Here is an 8507-nt window from a genome sequence, read left to right on the forward strand (position 1 = left end):
CAACTGACAAGCAACAGGTACAGCAAACAATTCAGTCCCTCCAAGACAAGGCGCTTGTGGGCAAAATTGTGGACATCATGCCTACATAGAGATAGGTGCAAGAGTGGATCTAGGCGAGCTTGACATTAGAAGGCAACCACATCCAGGAGGTCACCATCTATGGAAGAGGCATTTTCCTCATCCAGCCGAGCTCCCCTGACACTACCTCAACACTCGTGGAGCAGAGCCCCATCCTCCTTGGCCTACATCTAGTTTACCTCTTTCCTTGGTATCATGGGTTTATAGTGGAGGACAACACACCATGTTCTTTCTGATTTCGTTCCGCTTCCCAAGGCTTCCTAAGGAGTATCGAGCCATCCTACCCTCCATTGGTCGAGCATTTGGCACTGTGCTCGAGTCCCCGCCAGAGTTTGCTGCCTCAATTGTAGCAGATGATGGGGTCCCCAAGATTAAACTGGTGGTTGAGAGCCCAGAGTCCTCCTAGAGTTGAGACCCTTGAAGGGGGCACACTTTGCCAGCGTGTGGAGATTTTTGGGCTACCAAGCCAGTGCCTTCGATGAAGACAGATGGGTCACCTCGCTAGAGATTACCCCCATGGCCACCCTCGAGTGCCTCCCCCCCTCGCCCACAGAGTCGATAGAGCCAACAGACTAGAGTCTTGCGCCCCCTCAGACAGGAGCAATAGGATTCTGAGCCTTTCATGAATGAGGAGCTCTGGGAAGCCCTCAAGGCTCTCCCAACCTAGAAGTGTCCTGGTGAGGATGGATTGACTCCGGCCTTCTTCCGAAACTTTTGGGAGATTATAAGCACACACAGACTATGACATGCTTTGAATGACCAAATCCTCATCATGTGTTGTGAGGGAGACCAAGTTTTGTAGCTTAAGGTCTCTATGGGAACCAGTAGTCTATCCAAAAAGGGAGACTTTGAGTGGCACCGCATTGAATGCATTCATGGCACATGTACGAATTGTAGTCTAGAGATTAGGCAATATGATGTATGTCCAAATGAAGTGAGGAAGACAACGTTGTTGCTCTAAAATGGAGGAGATTTGAACATGTTAATGTTGAAGGATCATAGGAAAAGAGATGGCTACTATCATATAAGAGCATTAGGCCGAGGGAGCTTGTAGAGCACTTGGTTCAATCCATCCCAAAATACATGCTTCACAATTTCATAGAGATAAGTAGTTCAAGAAGTGCCTTGCCAATTTTCCTCCATGACACTATTGTCTCAGCCATAGATTTTAGCAAAATTTACTCATTTCAAGAAGAAGATGAGATAAAAAGTGCTCATTGGTACAACAAGTAGATATCAATTCTAGTGCATATCATGTATAGTGATTTGCTTGTTTCTTGTACGACTGATGCCAATTTGCTTGCTGACTTAGAGGCCAGGATAGTGCAATACACATACGGTTTCTACATTTTGGATGATAGGGAACGTGACACCTTATTTGTGCAGCATGCTTTTCTATTGCATCTAGAATGGCTAAAAAATGATGATCCCCATGTACAAGAAAATATAAAACATCATTGGGTGTGGTCAGATGGTGCTTCCTCTTAGTTTTCATTAGCGTGTGGATTCTACTTTGTCTCAACATTTAAATCCCTAACCAGTCTAAACATGACATGGAAATTCTTTGGGTCTAGCCATGGCAAGGGAGAACATGATGGATGTGGTGCTGCTATTAAGTGAGATTTGTTCAAACACCAACTAACATGCCCTCGACAAAAGCTCAATGATGCCCATGATGCTGTAACATGGCTCACAACCAACCTCTCCACAATCGAGATACAATAAACAAAGCCTCTGGAATAGCGTCGAGTGCAAAGTGTTCCATGAAGTGAAAGTGGATGTAAAGAGCGATTAAAGAAATCTGTAGTTTGCACAACATATGGGGCTTTTCAAACAACAACGTGCTCAAACAAGAAAACTTTATTGTTTTTGCAGTGTGTGCATCACAGGGGATCATGACAATTGTAAGGAGGGATAATGACAATTGTGAGGAGGGATGGCGACAATTGTGAGGAGGGATCATGAATCATGATGATTGTGAGGAGGGATAATGACAATTGCAACTATGAAGAGATGGGAGATAGTTCACGTTTTCCCTCTACGTGAAGATGGAGTGACAAAAAATGGAGAGACAACGATGAGTCATCATAGTTTTGAAAGTCTTTTAATGACCTCACTGATTGCCTGGAAGTTGGGGATAACTTGGTAGTTGTCGCTAACTCTGGGGAGAATGAGGAAGATGACCCATACTTTGTGTGGCAGTGTACCAAACCCAAGCACAAGGTTATGGAAGCATTTAAGGATCATTGGGGAACAAGCTATGAAAAGTGAGATGTAGTAGTTGGAGCCATTTGGTACAAAAAAACATCCAAGAGAGGCCACAATTACAAACTGTTACATAAGAGTCCGCAAACATTTGTGTACTCTCATTCAGTAAGAGCTATTAAATTCTAGTTGCAAACTATTCCTAGACAAAAGAAGGGCAAGAGTATCTTCAAATGATTTAGACATGCATGAGCACATCATGGGGTCTCTTGGAGTAGTGGACAACTATGACGGTACAAGAAAATGCATTCCACTTGTCCTAGAAAAATGAAAAAATCCCAAACCCACCATGCTTGTTTAACCACTGTACTTGTTTTATGTAAATCCCAAATATTAAATCCACATCGTGCTTGTTTTACATCCATTGCGCTTGGTTTTTATAGTAAATCCCAAACCCACCATGCTTTTTAGTAATCCCAAATGATTGGATGTATTCTACTCTTACAAAAGTATATATATAAAAAAGGTATGCCACCTATCTTGTAAAACCATCAGGCTGGGGATCACATTTATCTTGTACTAAATTTTGAGTAGACCACCATGTTGGTGGCAATTAGTCCTAGATGATGTATCATGTGCAACCAACCATTGTGCAAGTTGTGATCCTAAAACAACTTGTATAAATGCAATTGTTTATATGGCCCTTGAGGGGTCTCCTTTAGGGGCAAGGGCCATATTGGCATGCCAGTGGACATATAGGGCATGTCGATATGACCCTTCCCCCTAGAGGGAGGCCATATATCATATGCAACCAACCACCATGTTGGTGACACACTTATCCTGTACTACCACCTTGCTGGTTGCGATCCTAAATTATGAGACCACTTATGCTGTACTACCACCATGTTGGTTGCGATCCTTATTTATGTTTTTAATATTTTCATAATGGCCAACAAATACCATTACATGTATATAGAAGTTCTCAATTGAAATAGCTCTAACTAAATGCTTTTTCTTTATAAAACTTGATATCTTGCCAATTGGCACTTGATTAGAATGCTGCACACAACACACACTCACTCACACACACATACGCGCACACACACACACACACACACACACACACACACTCTCTCTTTTGCCTCCCCAAGGGACATGACCAACTCGAATGGCATGAGCCCATCCTTACAAGAAGGGAGCACAAAGAGATTGGATGATAAACACCATCGATGATAAGCAAAATGAAAGGTCCCATGAAAGCAATAAGTAGGACTACCATAGGGCTGGTAGGCATTAAAAAGGAAGGATTGAGCCACTAAGCCACCTTGGTAGTAAGGCACAAAAGTTTGGAACCTATATGCCCCCTTTTGTTTCTTCTTAAAAAAAAAAAGGGAAAACCAGGAACAGGATACACCATAGATATATGCACTTGAGCATACGTACAAGAACTTGTGGATTGAAATGCCTTGCAATGCAAAAATATACGTATATTTGGAAATACACCAACGGATGGATTTGAAACCAAGGATCGTGGAAGATATAAACCTCCGCTAAAGCGCCTAGTACTCCACTATGGGGAGATGTGCATATTAATCACTATTTTCCCGCCCCCCGCGTGCGGAGAAGGAAAGAGATGGAACCATAGTACACCAGAGTATCCACAGCTCCTTTTGCAAGGGCACCAGACCCCAGGTTGCTAGAAGCAATCAAGGAGAGACAAAAACCTCGACTGCAACAAAGCAGCAAGGGCTCCTTGACTGCAGAAACCACAAGGCAACGACTTGGAGAGTTGAAGGCCAGCCCACGGTGCGGAGCACGAGGCGAAAAATCCCTGACATACACCTACCTCCACGCCACAACCTGCCAACAACGAGATGCTCAGCATATGGCGAGCCTATTGGTTGGTTCATCTGAAAACCCCTACGACTAGAGCACCAGTCTTTGTATAGAGTGCTGAGCATTTCTGCTCTCTTGCTACGAAGTACCAAGTCGAGAGGATTGAGCGCCTATGGAAACGTAGAAACCTCGATGACCCTGTGAATATTTTGCACAACGCCACCCTTCCCCTCCTATGCAATATGGACCGTTTGAGAGCTCGAGAAGACACGAGGAGAATGGCGACCTCTAAAACGCCAAATGGCCCTTGATGGATACCTTGTTTCACCCTCCCCTCTGTCCACCCGTTGGTAGCTCCGTTGGTAGGTCGCCGACCTTGTCTAAGGAAGGCTGAGAGCCCATATGCGCTCTGGGAAGCTGAAGACAAGAAGCAAAAACATGATAGGATAGACATGCGTATTAAAAGGAGCAAGGTGACGATAGCGCAGCAAGTAGAATGGCTTTGAGGGCTCAAATGTGATGGGCAATGCTCAGCGGCCGACGGTGGACTTCGTATGCTCCAGCAAGGCTTCTACAGCCAAGACGCTTTTCGCTCCTCTTTTCGGCTGTATTGTAGTTTACGTGATCGTATATGACTGCTTGAGCCTCGAGATGGTGAGCAGGAGGCACATAGATGAGATGGCTTGCTATTTGGCCGCAACCAAATCTCACAAGGAACTCCCACACAGACACCCCACGGGTTTAAGTGTGATGGGCAATAGTCAATGATCGACTGTGGATTTCGTGTGCCCTTTTACTGGTTATGTGACAATGGGGTCTACAGATCTCCGGCGGTATGCGATGAAGGAACTACGCAATGAGATTGCATACTCTATATTACTAGGTACTGGCATCCATAGTAGATGGAAGATAGACGCCAAGATGCTTTAGCAAGCATTAGTCGAGGCATACGAAGCGGTATAGACTAGACCCGTCGATGCTTGACACAGTCTATGTTTGATGGCCAATGAACTCGCTTAATTTACATATGCAGGGAAGAAACGATCGATAAGGCTGGCCGAGATGCTATGAGAAGCTGCATGTTTTAACTTTTCGGGTTTGGACCTCCATATTTGTTGTATGAAGCACTCATGGAGCCTTTGCGAGATGCCTAGTTCACGGTCGTTTACGTGCTTGGTCACGCAAGCTCCACCAAAAGGAGAATATAACAGGGGTTCACGAGTCATGCACATAGAAAGCCTTGCCTGTCGCTTTACAACTCTTGATGCCACTCAAACTCTCAGCCCACTAGTCTCGTCGACTTGGTTTGATCTTGACTAGAGTTTTTCTTACTTGAGAGTGCACCTCACGACCACCTTTGAGATCTCGTCCTCCCAAGCGCTCTCTACCTCTAGGAAGCTCCCCCTGAGTAAAGAAGACCCAAACATAGGCATGAGTCCTCTTGAGCTCACCCAGGCTTCATGACTCACCATTTTGGCTCTCCCTGAGCTTTTTGGATCTCTTGTGCGAAACTGTTTGCCACAGCTCATCACAAGTTCCCGTTCAGGATTGTTGTCCATGAGCTTTCTCCACAGAGGTTGCTGTAAGTCGTGACCTTCTATAAAATAGGCGCCCTTTGAGCTCTTTTTTACCTCGAATCCACTGAGTCGCTTTGTTTACTAAAGTCTCCACACTCCACAATACTCGGCGGATTTAGCTCTACATATCGTACTAGTGATTGATAAAAGTGGGGCTTCTAAAAATCGAGTAGCTGGACTTTGTTGTGAATAGTGCGCAGATTTTGCTTCTTAGCCTTAGGTTATACTTGAACTACGGTATTAAAATCTAAGAGTGAGCTGATGATAAATAGTTCGATCAATATAGCTCCTTCTAACTTTTATAACGACCCTATACAGCCGATGACATCGGCTTTATTCACATGACAACAATATGTATATGTCTATTAAGTTTAACCCCTCTTGATGATGGACCAGCTACTGGGCAGGAGGATAATGAGCAATGCTCGCTTATACTGTAATCAGTATACTCCATACAAGGGTCTCATCTTAACGATGCATGTTACGTATTTTAGGAACTTATATTACAACAAACTAGTTTAAGTTTACTAATATCTTACACTCTATTGAAAAATGAGATTTGATTAATTTACAGAGACTACTAAAGCAGATGCATATTTAGTATGCAGAGAGAGACTACAAAAGCAATATATCATTGAAATCTTATGAAATTTGAGACAAGGGACCGGTAACTAGTTTTCTATTAAAAGTACATGAAGAAATTGAAAATATCCTTTGGAAGTCAAATATACTATTCTTTATTTTTTGTATGGTACTTGTCGTGCAAACTCCTCTATTTTATTGAAATATTGGGAATGACAGGGATAACAACCGTGGCTGGGCATTGAAGCCTGCAGTTACAAGCGTCAGACAATGGTTCTAACTATTGCTTTACCTTGATTGACGCAAGTGAGTTTGGCCACCTTTCCCAGCCTTTTGACAGATGCGGAGATAATGGGGACACTCCACTGACAACATATGACATTGAAAAACCACTCTTCTTGGAGCCACATGGATGGCTTTATCTGCTGCTGCCCCATACCAGAACTTTATGGGGAAGCAGTAACAGAATCTTCTCCAGAAGACACTTGCTTTCTGAAATTTTAGTATAGCTTTGACAAGTTTTTTTGAAAAAACATTTTGTAAAAAACTGAAGACTCCATATTTCTTTAGGAATTATATCAGGATGTTGGATGGATTGACCTTGAGCTTGAAAAGTTTCTGGAAAAACCTGTTATAACCATAATGATTATTATATAGGTGGGGTGACATCATATTCATAATCGGAAGTTAATTAGAACCCTAACCCCGTCAAAGTTCTACCCATGATTGGAAAAGAAAAGAAGCTAAAATGAACAAGGAAGGAACTTCCCCATACTGCTAACCCTAGTGTTAAGATAAGTATCACACACAAAGAATAGGGAAGCTATGAAGGTAGAAATACCATAGACTATTGCTACTACTTTTCCAGAAGCTTGGTACAAGCAATAAAAAAAAGGAAGGGGAATTGGGTGCATATGATCACAGTGGGATTGGGAAAGGAGGAGTAGAAAAATAGAAAAAAAAGGAGAAAAGAAAAATAGTAGAAAAGGATATGGAATTGATAAGTAAAACACACACACTTACTATCCCTTCCTCCATTGGTTTGGCCACTTGTTCCCCTTAATTATCCTAATTTCTTTTCCCTCAAATTCCCTTATTCTCCCCTTAATTTGTCTCTAATTTTCTCTGTATTTTTTTTCTCAATCTCTCTCTCTCTCTTTCTCTCTCTCTCTCTACCCTCTCCCTATCTCTCTCTACGATCTCTCTCTCTCTCTCTCTCGTCTTTTTACTTCTCTACCTAACCTCATTTCTCTCTGTCTCTCTCTCTCTCTATATATATATATTGTCTCTTGATTTCTCTCCCAAACCTCATATCTCTTCATTTTCCTTCCAAAACTCATTATCTATCTTACTAATACTCCCTTAATTTTTAGTTTTTCATTTTTTCTCTAATATTTCCTATCTTCCCTCTCACTAACTAAACCCCCCTTCTCTCCCTAATCAACTCTCCCTTTAACTTTCCCTGACTACCCTAAACTAATTCCTATCCCACCAACCTAACCCCCTTAAAATTTAAATTTCCCCTTAAATTTTTATTTACCCCCCTCTTCCCCCCCTTTGATTCATGACCTTTGGTTTCCACGCCCCTCTTAAATCTCTCCCCTTAATTTATTTTTAAAATTTATCCTTGATTTAATTCGCTTATTTTTTACTATCTTTCAGTTGTTCTAATTCCTTACTGTCTTGTATAGGTTGTTCCCCAATTATCCTTAGATATTTCCTCAACCTTGTACTTAGGTTTTGTGAACTATAACAAAAAGTATGGGTCATTTTCCTTGTTCCCCGAAATCTACGTCAACTGCAAAGTTATCCTCCTCTTTCAAACAGTTAGTGAGGTCATTGAAACTCTCCCCAAACTGTGGTGAGTCGTTTGTCTCTCCATTGTTTGTGACTCCATCTGAATGTAGACGAAAAACTTGAACTTGCTCCCATGTTTCGCAGTTGCAATGTTCTCACAATCGTCATGATCCCCTATGATGCACGCACTACGGAAACAAGAAAGTTTTCTCATTTTCATCAATTGGTTGTTTGAAAAGCCCCATATGCTCTGCAGACCATGAGCTCCTTTAATTTTCTCGCAATCGTGCCGGCTTCTCCTTTGCACTTCATCCACTTTCACTTCATGGAACACTCTGCGTACTACACTATTCTTAAGGCTTTGTTTATTATATGGTGAATGTGCGCTTATGGAGAGGTTGACTGGACTGTAAGCCATGTTACAGCATCATG

The sequence above is a fragment of the Dipteris shenzhenensis genome, chromosome 6 (assembly GCF_047967505.1).
Source record: "Dipteris shenzhenensis isolate YYH24624 ecotype China chromosome 6, Dip_SZ_1.0, whole genome shotgun sequence".
NCBI classification, from domain to species: Eukaryota; Viridiplantae; Streptophyta; class Polypodiopsida; order Gleicheniales; family Dipteridaceae; genus Dipteris; species Dipteris shenzhenensis.